This window comes from Physeter macrocephalus, chromosome 11 (genome assembly GCF_002837175.3).
Source record: "Physeter macrocephalus isolate SW-GA chromosome 11, ASM283717v5, whole genome shotgun sequence".
In the NCBI taxonomy this organism is placed as follows: Eukaryota; Metazoa; Chordata; class Mammalia; order Artiodactyla; family Physeteridae; genus Physeter; species Physeter macrocephalus.
The window spans coordinates 100,690,101-100,708,644 of record NC_041224.1 but is presented as its reverse complement, the minus strand read 5'-3'; positions in this window follow the sequence as shown (position 1 = coordinate 100,708,644).

Below are 18,544 nucleotides of genomic sequence, written 5' to 3'. Positions count from 1 at the left end.
GGTTCCTTAAAAAACTAAAAATAGAACTACCATACGACCCAGCAATCCCACTACGGGGCATATACCCTGAGAAAACCATTATTCAAAAAGAGTTATGTACCACAATGTTCACTGCAGCTCTATTTACGATAACCAGGACATGGAAGCAACCTAAGTGTCCACCGACAGATGAATAGATAAAGAAGATGTGGCACATATATATAATGGAGTATTACTCAGCCATAAAAAGAAACGAAATTGAGTTATTTGTAGTGAGGTGGATGGACCTATAGACTATCATACAGAGTGAAGTAAGTCAGAAAGAGAAAAACAAATACCATATGCTTACACATACATATGGAATCTAAAAAAAAACAAGAAAAAAAATGGTTCTGAGGAACCTAGGGGCAGGACAGGAATAAAGACGCAGATGTAGAGAATGGACTTGAGGATATGGGGAGGGGGAAGTGTAAGCTGGGAAAAAGTGAGAGAGTGGAATGGACATACATACACTATCAAATGTAAAATAGATAGCTATTGGGAAGCAGCTGCATAGCACAGTGAGATCAGCTTGGTGCTTTGTCACCACCTAGAGAGGTGGGAGAGGGAGGATGGGATTGAGATGAAAGAGGGAGGAGATATTGGGATATATGTATATGTATAGCTGATTCACTTTGTTATAAAGCAGAAACTAACACACTATTGTAAAGCAATTATACTCCAATAAAGATGTTGAAAGAAAAAAAAAAAACTTTCACAGAAATAAAAAGGAAATACTTCTCAACTAATTTTATGAGGCCAGCATTACCTTGATAACTAAAATCATAAAAAGACATTTCAAGAAATGAAGACTATAGACCAAATCTTTCAGGAGCATAGATACAAAAAATTCTAAACAAAATTTTAGCAAATTGAATCCAACAATGCATAAAAGATAATACATCGTGATCAAGTGGGGTTAATCTTAGGAATGCAAGTTTGGCTTAACATTTGAAAACAATCAATGTAATCTGCCATATTAATAAAGTAAAAATGAAAAATATGATAGTCTCAATCTCAGATAAGCATTTTACAAAATTCAACATATATTACCATTAAAATCTCTCAGCAAACTAGGAATAAAGTGAAACTTCCTCACCCCAGTAGAAAGCATCTATGAACAACCTACAGCTAACAACACACTTAATGGTGAAAGGATGAATACTTCCCCCTAAGATCAGAAACGATATAAGAATGTCTGCTGTCACTGCATCTATTTGCCATTATACTAGAATTTCTAGCCAATGCAATAAGGTAAGAAAAAGCAATAAACAGTATCCAGATTGCAAAGAAAGAAGTCATATTCTCTTTATGGAATCTCATCTATGTAGGAAATCTGATGAAATCTACAAAAAAGGTACTAGAATTAATAAGTGTATTTGGTAAGGTGATAGATATAAAATCAATACACAAAAATTAGTCGCATTTGCTAGTAATGACAACTGGAAAATGAAAATTTTAAATATCATTTACAAGGGCATAAAAAATATAAAATACTTTATATCTGACAAATATGGTAAATATCTATGCACCATAAACTGCAAAACACTGCTCTGAAATTTGTTTTTAAATCATAATATATGGAGATATATATCTTATTTGTAGGTTGGAAGACTCAGTAGTATTAAAATGTTGATTCTCCCCACTTACCAAATGATCCAGCCATTATATTACTAGGTATTTTACCCTAGGGAAGAAAAAAGCATAAATCCATATAGAAACTTGTGCATGAATGCTTATAGCAGCCTTATTTGTAATTGCCCCAATCTGCAAACAACTCAAATGTGCATCAACAAATGAATATATAAACAAATTGAGGTATATCCATATTAGGGAATTCTACTCAGCAATAAAAATGTAATGTACTATTGATACAAACAGCAACATAGATGAGTAAAGGAAGCCAGAGAGAATGTACACTCTGTATTTCTTATTATTATTACATTTTCAGTTCTAGAAATATCTTTTCTATAAATTGCAGTTCTCTGATGAATGTATCCAATTGTATCATCTATTTTCTTCAGAATATTAACACAAACTCATTGTTTGATAGCTGTAAGTCAGAATCATCTATTGGTCTGTTTCTATTTTCTGACGTTTCTCTTGTTCCTGGTTTACTTATGGGCCTCATAATTTTGATGTGAATGTCAGACAATAGGCATGAAAAATTGTAGATTGATGTATTCAATCTCAAGAGATGATTTAACCTGTCCTCTGGCATGTTGCAAGACGAGGGGAACATCACCTCAATCCAATGATATTTTGACTCAAGGTTGAGTTTAAGATTTTCTAAGGCTATGTTTACCTCTAGTACTCCCTCAGTACTAAGGTGTATCTCTTTAGGAGGTCAACTAAGAGCCTGGGATATTTAACAGAGCATCTCTTTCTTGATGCATTTTAACTTCAATTTTTAAGTATTCACAACTGTGAAACTGCCAAAAGCTCTCCTGAGCTATTCAGCTTCTTTCTATGCAGCTTAATAATTGGTTAATGTCTCAAAGAAAGAACCAGTGAATAGTGTCAGACTTGATTCCCTGTTTTCCTTCTCTCTGGAAACTTGGACTGTTAATCCCTGGTTACTTTAGAAGGCCCAAATTTCAGTGTTTATCTCCTCCAATCCATTGAGATTTCTAAAAGCTCTGCTGTCTTCTCTGTCTCTTAGTGGCTGCACTCTGTCCAGCTTCGAAGCATGTTGCCTCACAAAGCTGAAGACTCAGAGAGCACCCTAAATGGAAAGATGGACTCAGAATGGTGGGATCACCTCTGTAAGTTTCTCTTCAAGTGTATAATATATATAGACACATGGTCCATGCTCTACAGTGGCTCACAACAACACCAAATAGCAGATGCTATGTGTCAGGTAGGTATGGCATCTAATAAATGTTATAACAGTGAATACAGAGGAGTTAAAAGGAATTAGAAATTTTCAAAGTCAGAGAGGGTTTTTGTTCTTTGCAATCAAAATAATCTTAACTAGAATTAGACATTATTGAGGAAAACTAGGTAATACTTGTACCTAATTCCTTGTGGGGAAAGAGAAAAAGTGGTTGGAAAAGAGGTCAGCATCTCAAGCTTTTGTGACCAGTGGAATGGAAAATACACAGTGTGGGGAGGAAGAAGACAGGTGTGGTTTTTCACCATATTAAGTTTCAATAAATGTCCATAAATTCTCTAGGGGAGACTGTTAATTTGCTCGAGCTGCCATAACAAGATACCACAGATTGGGTGGCTTAAACAACAAACATTTATTTTCTCACAATTCTAGATGTTTGAAGTGCATGATCAAGGTGCTGGCTGATTCAGTTCCCTGAAAGGATTCTCCTTCTGGCTTGCAGATGGCCAACTTTCCACTGTCTCCTCACATGGCCCTATTTCTGTTTGTGTGTGTAGAGAGACAGATAGATTTCTGGGGTCTCTTCCTCTTCTTATAAAGAAACTAGTCTTATTGGATTATGGCTCACACTTATAGACTCAAACTTTATTACCTTTTTACAGGCCCTATCGCCAAATACAATATAGTCACAGGGGGGTTAGAGCTTCAATATATAGACTCATAACAGAATTGCACCCACCTCACTTGCACTTAAAGTTATATTGGATGACATACAATTCATGTAGACTGAAGTAAATCATATGAAGATGACATTATACAAAGTGTCACTTCATAATTTTGACAATGCTGAGTACTGGTCATTTACTCTCCACGTTAATCCAGGAGCATTGTAGTCCCTCCCCACTTCATATGGTAGTTCCCCCATTGGTACTACTATTTTTCTTATCTAAGTCTTCTAAAGAGTCTCAGGTTTTCTTCACTAAACAGCTTTACTATGGTAGTTCTGTCCTCCATTTCTCTCAATCACCACGTGAAAATTCAAGTTATGGTCCACTTTCCTAGTTCTCTTGAAACTCCACTGCATGTTGCCAGGACTGCATCCTACCAGTGTGCTGGGATTCTGTTTTTACATTTTAACCCCCTTACTACTAAGTTCATAGATCTTACATCTGCCATTACTCTAAGTTCACTCTAAGTGCAGGGTCATTGCCCTCTTCCAGTATGTTTTTTGGAAGGCTATCGACTGCTCTACTGGCAACTTTAGGAGGATTTCTCTGAACCCAAGAAATGTATTCCTCTTGTTGGCCCATCCTCTGTTTGCTGTTGTTATCTATCTAGGGCCTCTATATGCATATAAAAGTAAATATCAACACATTCTTAATCCTAACCCTTTAATACAAAAGACAGTATACAATACACAAGGTCTGAACCTGTTTTTTTTTTTTTAAAGCAGAATGAATTGGGTAAAATCTCCATTTGTGCAGTGCTGTGGCTCCCCGTAAATGCCATGAAATGCTGTCCCTATTTGCTTTACTTTCAGTCATCATGTGTCATCTATAATGTGTTATAATTATTTTAAATTAAATTTGTGAAAAAAAAGTTTAAATGATTTAAACAAAATATAACACAATTTAAAAACAGAACTATAAAGTCAAAGTAGATACTGTTAATGCGGGAAGAGGTTTATGGAAATTTCAAATTAAAATCTCCCTATTCTGTTGCTACTGAAAATTAAAATCTAAAATTCAAAATCTTAATTGCTAGGTTCTTTTTTTTCCATAAATAACCACTTTGCCAGAATAGAAAGTTTTAATTCACCTGTTGGGAAATTTTGTAAGAGAAAAGTAATGTGGTTTGGGATATGGAACACTTGGTTTTATTATACATGTATGCCAGTTACAAATTGGAAATACGAGTTTCATTCTTTCCCTTGGAAAATCATGCCATTAGCCTACTTTTCCATTAGGAAAATTTTGTTCCCCACTAGGCTCATAATAACAAAATTCTTTGTTGAAGTAGAAAACTAGAAATCTCATGTTAATTTATTAAAATTCTTATAAATATGCATTGCAAAAAGATGGCAAAATATATAAAGTGGAAATCAACAACTATATATCATTACTTAGCAATAATACAGTTTATTTGTATTTAGCATCTCATGCTTGCTATAAAATATTGCTTTCCTGTGATTTTAACAAAATACCTGAAAGTGCTCTATTGGAAATAAAATACACGCTAAGAAGTTAGTTTTCTTTTGTTTCCCATGCCTTTCTGATATTGTGACATAGCACTTTTCCCTCCTGCCTTAGGATCCTAACTGGGCTCCAACACAAAGTCATTTGATCATTTGAGAGCCTTGGGAAACTATATTTTAACCTGTGAGATAAAACTGAATAGCTATTTTTCAACCCCTCTATACACAATCTAAGGGTGTGTGGTCTTAACAACACAATGCATGGTACATACCTTCTCATACCTTCTTACTAAATTACTAACCGTCTGCCCTACTGACACACAGGCCCAAAACATTTCTGCTAACAGAATCAGACTCTGGGTTTCCTAATCTCTACCAGCTCTCCCAGGCTTCTTAGGCAACGAGCAACAAAAAAAAACCTTATAATTCCACCTGCTTTCTGTTTGCTTTGCTAGCAGGAAAAAGCTGGAAACAAAAATCAAATCCAAATTAACTAGGATTTGGGGTAAGAAAAACTCTCAGTGGGGAAGGCATTACTGTATATGTTCTATGTACAAAACATGTTCCTCCGTTTTACTTTACACAGAGTAGTGAACTTCATCGTCTTTCTAGTGCTTCAGGCAATTCAGAAGAATAGCATTGCGAATGCACAGTCATCTATGAATACTGTGCCTATATTTGAGCACAACAGAGAATCATTTCCACTCAGTGTTGTAAATTTAATTTTCAAAAATATTATAAAATGAAGTAACTTTTATTATAAAGATGATTTTAGATGACATTTAATTACAATGCAGGGTAATTTATTTTACCAGCTAGAGTATCTTGGGCTAATTGCATTTATTTATGTTTTATGCTTGTGCCATCATAACAAACAACCTATCCTATATGTTCATTTCACTTTTTTTTTCAATCTCAAGAGATATTCTGGATTTTCCTCTAAATTTTGGTAATGCTTCTTAATTGTAAGGGGAATATTTCTTTGCCCTTATACCTCCCTTGTGGAAGAATGCTTTGATCTCCCTAGAAGTTTAATTGCATTTCATGGCATAGTTCCTCTTTGCAATTAGGTCTAGGCTTGGATGCTGAGCGTGTTTTCTTTCATGTTTCTATTCAATCATTTCTGTGGTGAATTTTCTGTCTCACCAATGTGTGCTTTCATCCCAGCCTCTGGGTAACAGTAACTTCTGAGTAGCCACATTCTTTCATCTGGTAAAGATAGGCTCTCTGATCACCCTTGCAGTGTTTTGGCAAGTTTGCCTTTGATTATTTTAATTATCCTTCCCTTTTACAGATAGTTAATGAATAGTTCTAGTTAAAATATTGTCATATCTCTTGTTGGGTTCACTCTACTAGGAAGGTGATCATCATCGAAAGGGTAAATACACTCTTAAGTCTCCCTGTTCATTGAATGAAATGTGTTATTTAAACTTGAGTGGAATTATTTGGGTTCACTTCTGTGAAAAAAATGAAAATAAACATTTTTTCATGGTAAGTGGCAATGATCAGTCCAGATTTCTGTCCAAAAACCGAATAGTGAAGATCTATCCAAATGACAACCTGCTTCTTGGTTCTCTTTCTAAAATTTTCATTCTGTATTCCCCAAAGGACTCAGTTAATATTAGCACCATAGTTCTCTGATACTAAGAAAGTAAAGAACCATATATCTTGAGAAAAGAAAGCAGCCAAATAAATAGTCCTGCGCACAATATTTTGTTCTCTTACACAAGTGAATGATTATGTTCAGGAAGTGTGGCCCAACGGTTGGAGGTGAGCCAAGACTTTCATTAGCAATTCTGAATAGAGATTTAATGACCCTAGATAGAGAATATCAGAAATGTTGGACAATCAATCTGTATCTCAGTTTCTCAATCTGTAAAAACAAAAACAAAAAAGAAACCCAGAAATGTCCAATTACCTTAGAAATGCATAAACTGGCCAAGGTCTCAAATAAGTGTATAAAAAGGATATTACAACTGCCTGAAAATATCTTATTTAGTAAGGTTTTAGACTGAAAAAATGCTCAACCAGTAAAGTGTTCAACTGTAGCTAATTTATTCAGTTATTCTTTTATTTATTTATCCATTCATCTATTCCAAAATGTTTGTTGCACACCATCTAAGTGCCCAAAATCGTACAAGGCAATGTAGATATAGCAGTGAATGGGAAAGGCTGAATCTGTGCTCTAGTGTAGCTTACATTATCATTGTGGCCTGGGGATAGAAAACATTTAAAAGGGTTATGTGATGGGGGTGGGGACAGGAATGACTCTTTAGAGTAAATGATCAGGGAAGTACTTTCTGAGAGGGTAATAGTTGGGCTCATCAGAAGTAAGAGTGATCCAGGCAGAGGAACATCAGGTACATGACCCCTAGGGAAGGAAAGAGTTTATGTACTTAAGAAACAGAAAGAAGCCCAAGGTGGTTTGAGTGTAGTGAATGTGACAGAGAGCAGTCTGAGAAGACATCTAGAAGTAGAAAGGGATGCATGATGTGCATCTTAGAGAACATAGTAAAGATTTCAGAATTATTCTAAATACAATGGGACACTTTTGGAGAGGTCAGCAAGGGTGTATCATGATCTGATTTGGTGCCTGCTATGTAGACAATGCCTGTTACAAAGACCCAGAATGGAAGCAAAGAGAACAGATAGAAAACTCCTGAAGTCATTGTAACAACCAGTGATGGCAGTAGTGGAATTGGTAACAAGTGCTTAGATTTGGGGTATATTTGAGATAAGCTAAATGGTTTCATAATGGTTTAGATTGGGGGCCAGGTGTTAAAGAGAGAGGGATCAAGATGACTTCCAGGTTTTTTCGTTTGAACAACTGAGTAGTGGTTCATGACATTTACTCAGATAGGAAGGAAGAAATAGGAAGAGAAATAGGACAGTGCATTGAGAGTCTAGTTTTACCCCTGTTAACTTAAAGTTGCCTATTAGACACCAAAATGCTGATATCAAGTAGACAGTTCTATATACCAATGCTGCACTCAAGCCAAGGCTGGAAATAGACCCTCAGTAGTAGTAACTGCATAGATATAATTGAAAGTGTAGAAATGGTCAATCAATAGGGAAGAAGAGATTGCCCAGGAGAGCATTCTGGGGTTTTTCAATATTTAGAGGCTAAGCAGAAGGGAAGGAACCAATCTTGGAGACTCAAGATGGGGTGGAGGGAAGCATGAGAAAAACACGATACAGAATCCACGAGCATAAACCTTCAAGAAGAAGAAATTGGATAAATATTTTCAATGCTTCTGAGAGGTCAAGAAGATGAGAATTTTGCAAGATGGAAATTATTGTTGGTCTTGATGGAACAGGTTTGAAGGCAGGAATTAGGATGAAAACCGAAGGCGATAATAAGAAAGAGTTAATAGAAACAAGAGTGTGTGAGCAAAGGGGGAAGAGGCAGGAGCATATTTTCATGCAGCTGCATCTCCATACATTACCGTTAAAGCTAATAAGGATTTTAAGTGTTAATGCTTAGCCTCAGGATTTTCAGTTTAGTTTTGTGTTTGGGGGGCCCTTATCAAATATTATTCAGCTCCTTTTTATGTGCAAAGGCACTGTTCTAGACTCTTGGAGTTTTCATCAATGAACAAAGCAAGCAAAGATCCTTACCTTCATGTAGCTTAGTTTTTGGTGGGGGAGACAAACAACAAATTATAGAAATAGTAAATAAATATATTACATAGTAGTCTAGAAGGTGATAAGTGCTTTAGAAAAATATTAGAAGTAGAGCCGAGTAACAGGGACCTGAAGTGCTGGGGTTGCAATTTAAACAGGGTGGTCAGACTAGACCTCATTAAGATGATGAATTTTCTGCAAAAAAAATAGAAGAAGGTGAGAGTTTAGTCAGGTGGTTATCTGGAGGAAGAGCATTCCAGGCAGAGGGAACCACTAGTACAAAGGCCCTGATGCAGAGGTAAAGAAGAGAGAGCAGAATACTCCAAAGTGAAGTGAATAAGAGGATCAATGCAGGAAAGGAGGTGCAAAGGGTGGCAGTGTCACCTTAGGGATAGTTTATTTATTCTCAATGAAACAATGAGCAATGAATTGCAGAGTTTTGAGAAGGGATTGGTATGATCTGTCTCACCTGACAATAATTCAGCAGGGAGATGATGGTAGCTTGGATCAAGGTAGGCGTGGAAGTGATAAGAAATGATGGCATTCTGGAACTATTTTGAAGGCAGAACTAACAGGATTCCTTCATGCATTAGGTGTCAGGTATGAGAGAAAGAGAGGAGTCAAGGATGACTACTGAGTTACTGGACTAAAATTTAAGAGGATATTGTTGCCAACAGCAGTGATCGATAAAGTGGCAGGTGAAGTAGGTTTAGGAATAAGAGTTCATGATGTCTGAGATGAGATATTCAAGTAGAGACATCAAGTAGGCAGTTGGATATACCAACTGCAACTAATACCAAATTGCAACTAAACATGCAGTTTAGTACCTTGCACAGTGTCTGTTAAGAGCTTTCAGAACCATGATAAATCCATTAATGACATTTTCTCAGGTTCACTTAAAGCCTATTCAGGTAAGTCCCCCAAACATACCAGATCAAATCCTATGGAGATGTCAGGGCAGACAAAATGGTAAACACCAACAAATCTGTCTATAGACCAAGACAACAACATGGGTGATGCTAATAACAATGCAGACTAACCAGGTATATTTAATAGTTTTAATTACACTTAATATTATACAACTTTAAACCTCTCAGTTTGGATATGTAGGGTAGGGCAACACTCAATTGAAAGTTTTTTGCCCCCTATAATCCCCACATCAGGCTCCATGTATTAAGTAAAATGGCAGTGGGCTTCCCTGGTGGCACAGTGGTTAAGAATCCACCTGCCAGTGCAGGGGACACGGGTTCAATCCCTGGTCTGGGAAGATCCCACATGCCACGGAGCAACTAAACCCGTGTGCCACAACTACTGATCCTGTGCTCTAGAGCCTGTGAGCCACGACTACTGAGCCCCTGTGCCACAATTACTGAAGACCGTGCACCTAGAGCCTGTGCTCCACAGCAAGAGAAGCCACCACAATGAGAAGCCTGCACACCACAATGAAAGATTAGCCGCAGCCAAATAAATAAATAAAAGTAAAATGGCAGTGAGAGAGAGGGTTTTCAACAAATAATGACACACAGTTAAACACTGGATACTGTATATCATATCCTGGCAATCCAAAGAAAGATGCCCTAGACCCAGTTTATCTTTGGTCTATGTCTCTTTGTATATGTGTCTCTTATAAAAGACAAGGGCAAAGAGATAATAACTGATACAGCCAACCCCTCAGAAAACTGCAAGTTTTAAAAAACAAAAAGGAAAATGGGCGACTAGACCTCTGATTTGAAATACCTGATACAATTAGTGATTGCCATTACATGTTCCCTATTAGCCTGACTTTCCTAAGCACAAGGAAAAGTTCAGGGTCTAAAAGCTAATCGGGAAAAATACCACCAAACTTTGGGGTCAGTTAATTAACAGTAAAATCATATTTTTCACAGATTAAGTCAGGATCTTCCTTTTGACCTCATTTAATTGCTGCTTTTAAAGACCACTGGAAGAGTACTCTCTCATACAAAAATGAATTGAAATTCAGCATTCTCCTGAAGTGTGATGAGACCAGAACTTAAAAACACTGGGGTATAAGTTTAAGTTGGCACAATCTTTGTGGAAAGCAATAGATACTGTGTACTATGAGGCAACACATATTATTGTGTAACCGTATATATGGCAATACATATTAAGTTGCAGAGAAATATTGATACTTTAGCCATACTCATAAGGTTTGTCCTACAGAAATGTGGATAATGATAAGCATATAAAGGTATTTATCATAGAATTATTTGTAACAGCAAAACCCTGGGGTCCTGAATGCCCCAAGTTATTCAAATCAATTACAATTCATTGGTTGTTGTTTATATAACACTAACAAGGTGAAAATACAAGTGAATGACAGTCTTTCTGATTTAGAGTTGAAATTTATTAAAACAGCACGTAAAATTTTACACCTGAATTATGTAAAAATATTCATGCATGCTTCTTACATACACAGAAATGAAATATTTTAATAGTAATTATCTCCACATTGTAGATTATGGTTAGGGTTTGTGTATTTAGTACTTAATATTGTATTTTGACCACAGATATATATTAATTTCCACTTTCTTTCATGAGAACAGTAAGGATTATAACTTCCTGTAATAGAGAAATGAATTTTTTTTTTGCCGTCAATATTCAATCCCTATGACTCTTGCCTCTGCTATGAAATATATGAAATAATTTCTCAACAAACATGATGACTAAAAGGCTAATAAAATTTAAATTTTGAAATAAATGAAGGTCCAGTGTTAAGCTATGAGGCTCTGAAATACACCTGCAGCTTCCCAGTTTTGATGTGGTCTTTCGGCTCATTGGAATAAGATCAAATTATCAGAGCCTGTCACCAATTCGGCCTAGAAGCAAATACTTAAAACCACCTGTTGACAGATGCAGCTGGGCTGATAAAATCTATCACACAAATATTTTTTCATACTATACCTGAAGAAAAAAAGATGTTACCATTTTTAGTAGGCAAAAGGGTAATTTTTCACTTCAAACAATAAGAATGTTTCTTTAATAATGTAAATTAAGGAATACCTTAGCAAATACAAAATGGGCTCTCTCTGAGAGAGCTAATTTATATTTAGGAAAATGCCTATATTTATATTTTTCATAGTTAGCACTTAAATAGAGACAAGGATTTTTAATGACCAATGACTGTGATGTTATATTAAACATTTTCATTGCTCTTTCTAAAATGCAAATTATTTATTGATTTTTAAGGTGCTGAATGCCTGAGTTAGGCAGCACAGTATTTTAAAATATTAAAAGCACCAGTTAATCAAAGCTTGCCTAGACAAGGAACCAACATTTATTAACTGACTTGACCTTAAGCTTATCAGCATTGCTGGCAATAATTAATCCATCTGTAAAAACAGCAATCCCTGCACCTGGATAGATGATTCTGATTGATGTCCATCTAGATGGAGGCATGCCTCTCTAAGTACGATCTTCAAAATCCCCTTATAGAGCTTGAATGATTTCAGATTCCTGGGTCCCACATCGTAACTCCTGAATTTGAATCTCTGGGAATCAATATTTCTCATACACCTCAGGTGATATTTATACATACTAAATTGAGCAAAAGAGAGAGAATCAATATTTGTAGTTTTTAAAGGAATGAATAAACTGTACCTTTTTAAATGAAGGTGACTATATATAGTATGTAATATAGCACTTATATACTTATATTTTGACTACTAAAATCTATATATGTGTTTTTATATGATAATTCTATTAATTATAATTATCTATTAATAAGTTGTTGTTTTTTTTTTTTTTTGTGGTATGCGGGCTTTCCTCTGTTGTGGCCTCTCCCGTTGCGGAGCACAGGCTCCGGACGCGCAGGCTCAGCGGCCATGGCTCACGGGCCCAACCGCTCCGCGGCATGTGGGATCCTCCCATACCGGGGCGCGAACCCGGTTCCCCTGCATCGGCAGGCGGACGTGCAACCACTGCGCCACCAGGGAAGCCCTAATAAGTTTTTAAATGCCTTGAGATATAGGAACACAATATGCCCCTTTCCATGGGCAGATGCATTCTCAAAAGATACCACGCTGTAGACGAACAAGATGCTCTTGGTGATTCTGAGACCACCCTCCAAGGGATTCCTGGACCAAAAACTCAGCCTGGCCCCAGACATGTCAAGAATGCTGAGGACATTTTTTTTGTCATTAGTATCTCTGTGTCTGTGTTCACATGCATATCCATTAATGCTATAAGATGTCAGATATTAGAACAAGGAAAGCCTAAAGAAATCTTAAGGCTATATTTCCCCTTTCATGGATTTGAAAGATTTTCTGGGCAACTATGTAGTCTCCCTACTCATTTTCCTATTCCCTTAAGATTATGCCAAATTTAATAAAGTGAATGGGAAAGAAAAGCTGCCCCAAACAATGGAAAATTGAGATAGAAAACCATTTTTGAGGAAGGTAAGAGAGGTGGGCATTTTAGAAATCCCCTAAATCTCCAGACCTTTGCATTCCTCTGGCCTATTTTAACATGGAAGTTCCAGTATGGCAGGGCCAATCCTTACTGGTGTGGTGTTCAATCCTAACCCCTTGAAGGCAGGCATTTAGTAAGTATTTTTCAGATAAGAATACCACAGAGACTATTTTGTGCTATGACTTAACATTTTTTTGTAGTTAAAAATCACTATTTTCTATAGGAACTTGGGAAATAGCACATCTCTACATTCATAAAGTATATAATTGGTTTCTTCTTGTACCCCACTCTTCAATTTTCCTTTGGAAAATCTGATGCCCATATTTCCATGCAAGCATTATTTACTTTTTGATTGAAAACACAAAGTCATTTCTATTTATGAACACTTTCTTGTAATAAAACCTGGCATTTCTCATCACTACCATTTGTAGTCTACTTTTATAAAATTTAATGCATGTCAAAATTGTGCATGATCTGGAAAATAAAGAGACAAAGAAGAAACCTTCTCTTTATCAGTAAATGTCCTGAAATGGATTTATCAAGGCAAGAATTCTCATGATCTAGACCTGGTCTGTGGAATGTAGTAATCATTAGTCACATGTGGCTATTGAGCACTTGAAATGTCCAAATTCTAATGTGCTGTAAGTATAAAATACACACTGGATTTTGAAATTGTGCACAAAATTGTAAAAATACCACGCTAACAATGTTATATTGGTTACATGTTGAATTGATAATATTTGGATATAGCGGGTTAAATAAAATATGTTAAAGTTGATTTCATTTTTTTTTTTACTTTCTTATGATGTAGCTACTAGAAAAATTTTAATTATACATGTGGCTCACAATATATTTCTATTGGAAAGCAGTGATCTAGATTAAGAAATGCACTGCTATTGTTCCATGTAGCAATTAGATTTGGCAATATAGAACATAATTTCACATTGTTACAAGTAGTGGGAGGGTTTTGAGAAAAACTCTTCTATCCATTGGTTTTAGGTGGATTAACTGGCCTAATTAAACGTAAGCTGTTAAAAGGGCCCCAGAGGAGGGAGGGGAAGGAAATGTGGACTAAGACAAGCTTTCCAAGTTCTCAAGTCACACACTCCTGGTTGACTGGTTTGCTTAGCCAAGCTGAAACCGGTCTTATTGTCATGTTGGGCACATTAATTGGAGAGCAGACTAATTTGCAAGAATGCGTTAGTGCCCTTTAAAAGGTGATTTAAAATTCAAAATGATGGCAATGGCATAAAAGCATGCTTGTCTGATCACTGCTCAGAATCCATCTTGAAATCCCTACCATTATTCTATTTTCATTGTTAGAATTCAAGCACACAATAAAACATTTAAGATTCACAAACATTACACTCTACACCCTAGCACAAATAATTACCCTTCTGTTAAAGGCAGGCGGGGATATCCTATCATCAGACACATGGGGATTATAAGTGAAAATACAATCTGTAGATTTAGTCAGGGTTCCATGTACAGGAAGCAAACAGAAATATCACAGTAACATCACCAAACATATTTGTAACTGAGTGAAAGAAGTTCTGCCTTTAATCCACTAGAAGCTTCCAAGGAATTTGAGGAAGCACCTCCACCTCTAATACAGCTGCAATAAGACTGATAACTTATATTTATATCCACTTTATAGTTATAATTTTACATCCATTATCACATTTAATCCTCATGAACAAGAATGCCATTATTGTGTCCATTTTGAAGACAAGGAAACAATCCAGACCCTTGAAGTCAAATCTTCTGACTGTGCTTTTTCACTATATTGCAGGTAGGAAATGAACATTATATTGCCAGCTCAAAGACCAAAACCTGGGCTTTTAGGCAAGCTAGGTAGAGGTTAATAATATGGAGGAAAAAAGTGAGCATGACAGTGCTTTTAGAAACAGTGAATTCAAATAACGTGACCTTAATTTTGGAATTTACAAGATGTAAGCCTAAAGAGTCTTCCATTTTGTTACGCATGTATATACTTCTCATTATACAACGTAACAAAAAACATTTTACTATTATTTGGTAAAGTGGTCGGTGTCGGTTTTAATTCAATAACCTTAGATCTTTGGCCCAAGCCAGTAATAATATGAAAGCAAGAGCTCTGCGTGGTCACTTTCTCGAATACTGATTCATCCAGAGGTCTCACACAAAACACATTCAACAACACAATCTTAGAAAGGGCTCAGTAATACAATAAAAGGGAATTTTAAGAGCTAAAGCAAAGCATTATTTATGGAGTTCGTTTTGTGAAGAGATTTAGGTTTCTCGCAGTCATATGGAGTTCCATGAAGACACAGGAGAGAAAAATCGCCTTTAGCAATAAGCAGGAATTTTGTAAAAGTGGAAGTTGGCCACAAGAATCAATCAATGAATGCTAATTGATACCTCTCTGGAAATCTATTCTTACCACAGCACTAAGAAATAAAATTAAGCACCACCTCTCATATACTGTGTTTAATAAAAACAAAAAAATTAAAAAATAATCAGAATCCAGTTATGAACAATCTAGATCAAATATACACACTCAAAATATATGCCGGCCTTAACATACTGGATTCAAATCCAACACAGATGGCTGTATCTTTGCCACCCATGTGTTAATATAAATATTTTGTAAAACATGGATATTCAGTTAAAGCTTACTGAATGAATGGCTGAAAGGAAGAATGAATGGCTGAACAATGTACTAGCATACACAGGTACTTGGATTGGTTTTCCCAGATAATAGCAATTGTGACTGGGCTCTAACCACATGTTTACACTGAGTTTCCCTGAGATGGGCTGCTGGCACTCAAGGAGTGGTATAGGGTAAGGCTGAGCTTTCCTCTCTGCCGAATGGGGTTGTCATTTCACAGCTCAAACTCAACTTTGGCTTTACCAGCATCTTCAGTCTAAACCAGAAGAAAGACCCATCTCCCACATTAGAAAACATCAATGTCAGGGAGAAAATGGACCTTCAAGATCCAAAGAAATAACATTGGTCTTTATGGTTCATCCCCCCAGCTTTATGTTTCACTAACATGCTTTCCTGCCAGTTTGTGGGACACAATACCATAATCCTGTGACCTTGGACTTATAAATACCTGCCAATATAACTCAGAAGCTGAGTGACACAGTTGGTTTGATTTTATATATTACCAAAATAATTCATAAAATTATTTCTAAAACTCACATTTGGGCATGCTTGATGATGAAGACAAAGTAAAAATATCCTCCCTCTTCTAGAACTATGGGGTATAGGAATTGAACCAGAATGAAAGAATTCATCTGTTGAAGCCCTAGTTGACCAACGTGCTGGGGAATTCTGGGTCAATTCCTGACTCAGTTCTACTCAAAATGGGAAAAAGAATGAGTTGATACAGAAAGTGGGCTCTAATTTCACAGAGTAAGCTGCACGGCACACAGAATGCTATCATCTTCCCTTACTTGTTTCATTGAACATGTGGATTTTAGGCTCAGTAGCTTCAGCGGGCTCTTATGTCTCTTCCCAGTCCTTTGCCCCCTAATTTCTGGTATGAAAATGGCCAGTAGTATGTAAGGAGAATAGCATAGAACCACACAGTAAATGACTTGCATATTCTTTTCTGCAGAATCTGAATTATTCTATTATTATTTCCTATTTCAGGGGATTTCAGACTAACAGTGTGTTTCTTCAATCTTCATTTATGGAGAAGTTTTCATTTTTAGAAAAATAACTAAACCTTTTTTTTTTAAACAGAATTGGTGATGCCTTTAATTATCATGTATATTAAATGCACTCAATGCTTACTAGCCTTTGGGCACATTAATTTGTATAGTAGAAAGACAAACTCTGCCATCATAGCTTACACTTTGGAAGTCAATACAAAAATAAATCATAGTCATAGACCTCTCCTAGGAACTTTTCTTATTTCTTTCTGTCCATCATTATGTGAATTTCTATATTATTAACTCCATAATATTAACAGCAAATTGTGGTTGCCTGGGAAAAGGGGCCCGATTGTTTCTTCAGGTAGAGATGATGAGACAAGATCCTTCTCAGAGATGTAAATCTGGAAGAGAAGGTAGTGACTCCAGGGCACATGACATGAATAGCCTAGCCCAGGATGGTGTATGCTAGATGTAAAAACACTAGTTTAGCCAGCATTGCTATTAAGGGCCAGCTTTTGGCAAAAAGTACTGCTCAGAGAAGACTCTCTTAACTCTATAATAATTTTTGAATCAAAGATGCTATCAATTATAAAATGCACTACCAAATTAGAAGCAGATAAATGACAAATTTCTAAAACAAATCTTAAAAAGAAAAACTATAAATGAGACCAAGTTTGAGTTCTGGAGTTAGATATCTAGTCCTTCATGTTATATTATCTTCTCTAAGAATGCAATAAATTTATATATTGTTACCATCTTAGAATATCTGAGGTTCACTGACTAAAACACCCATTTCAACATGAACTATATAAATCCAAATAAATTTCATGTTACTTCCAACCTATAGACCTTTAGACCAGGGCAAGAGAATTTCATCACTTAATAATACTTTAACCATGATGCCTGATTTAAAACAACAAAGTACATTCACTCACCAGCCAGAGAGTGTGTGTGTGTGCCCGTGTCTGTGTCTATGTGATTTCGCTGGACACTGAATAAGGAGAAACTTTAACGCTTTTAAACAAGCAGAGAAAAATACCAGAAACAAGATTACCGGATGGTGGCAGATGCTTCTTTCTCACAGTCTTTCTCTTTTGTGACTGGGGACTCTCCTGCAGGCTCAGCCCAGTTTCCTTCACTGCAGTCAATCTAGGCTCTTAGGGGGGTCAAAGCTCTAGTTCAATGTTCAAGAAATTAGTTTCAAGCCAACTTACCAAGTAACACTTCTCTGACCTTATCTAACAGTTTAATTGGATTTTTGCCTTCTGACTAACATCCCTTTTGACTAAGTCCCCATCTTATCTTCTCAAGTCCCAGTCTTAATAGAATCTATACAGTAGTCCAGTTGTCCAGGCTTGGGGCCCTGCTTTGCCCTGGTCTATTTTCCCGTGGACTAGAGTTCTGATCCTCAACCCAGGCCATGTGACTGTGGCCCTCTTCTGTTATATTCCTAGTCCAGAGTCCTTTCAAATGGTACTGCCCCTGAGAATCCTTCTTTGACTCCCTTAGGCAAACATGTGCATTCCTGTTGAATCCTATCCTGTTGAATTCCTATCCCCAATCCAACTGAAACCTTGTTCCAAGGGTTGGTTCCTCTTCCACCTTTCAGACTTGGGTGGCCAAGCAGCCACTAACTAAGGACCAAGCCCTTCTATGGAGCTGCTGTCTTGCTGTTCTGTAGTTATAGCCATGATCGCCCCCTAGGAGTTTAAAGGGCAACTGCAAGTTTGTTTTCCTTGTGATTAGGAGATATCTCTACGCTGCATTGTGACTATAATGCTAATAGGTTTGTTTCCTCACAG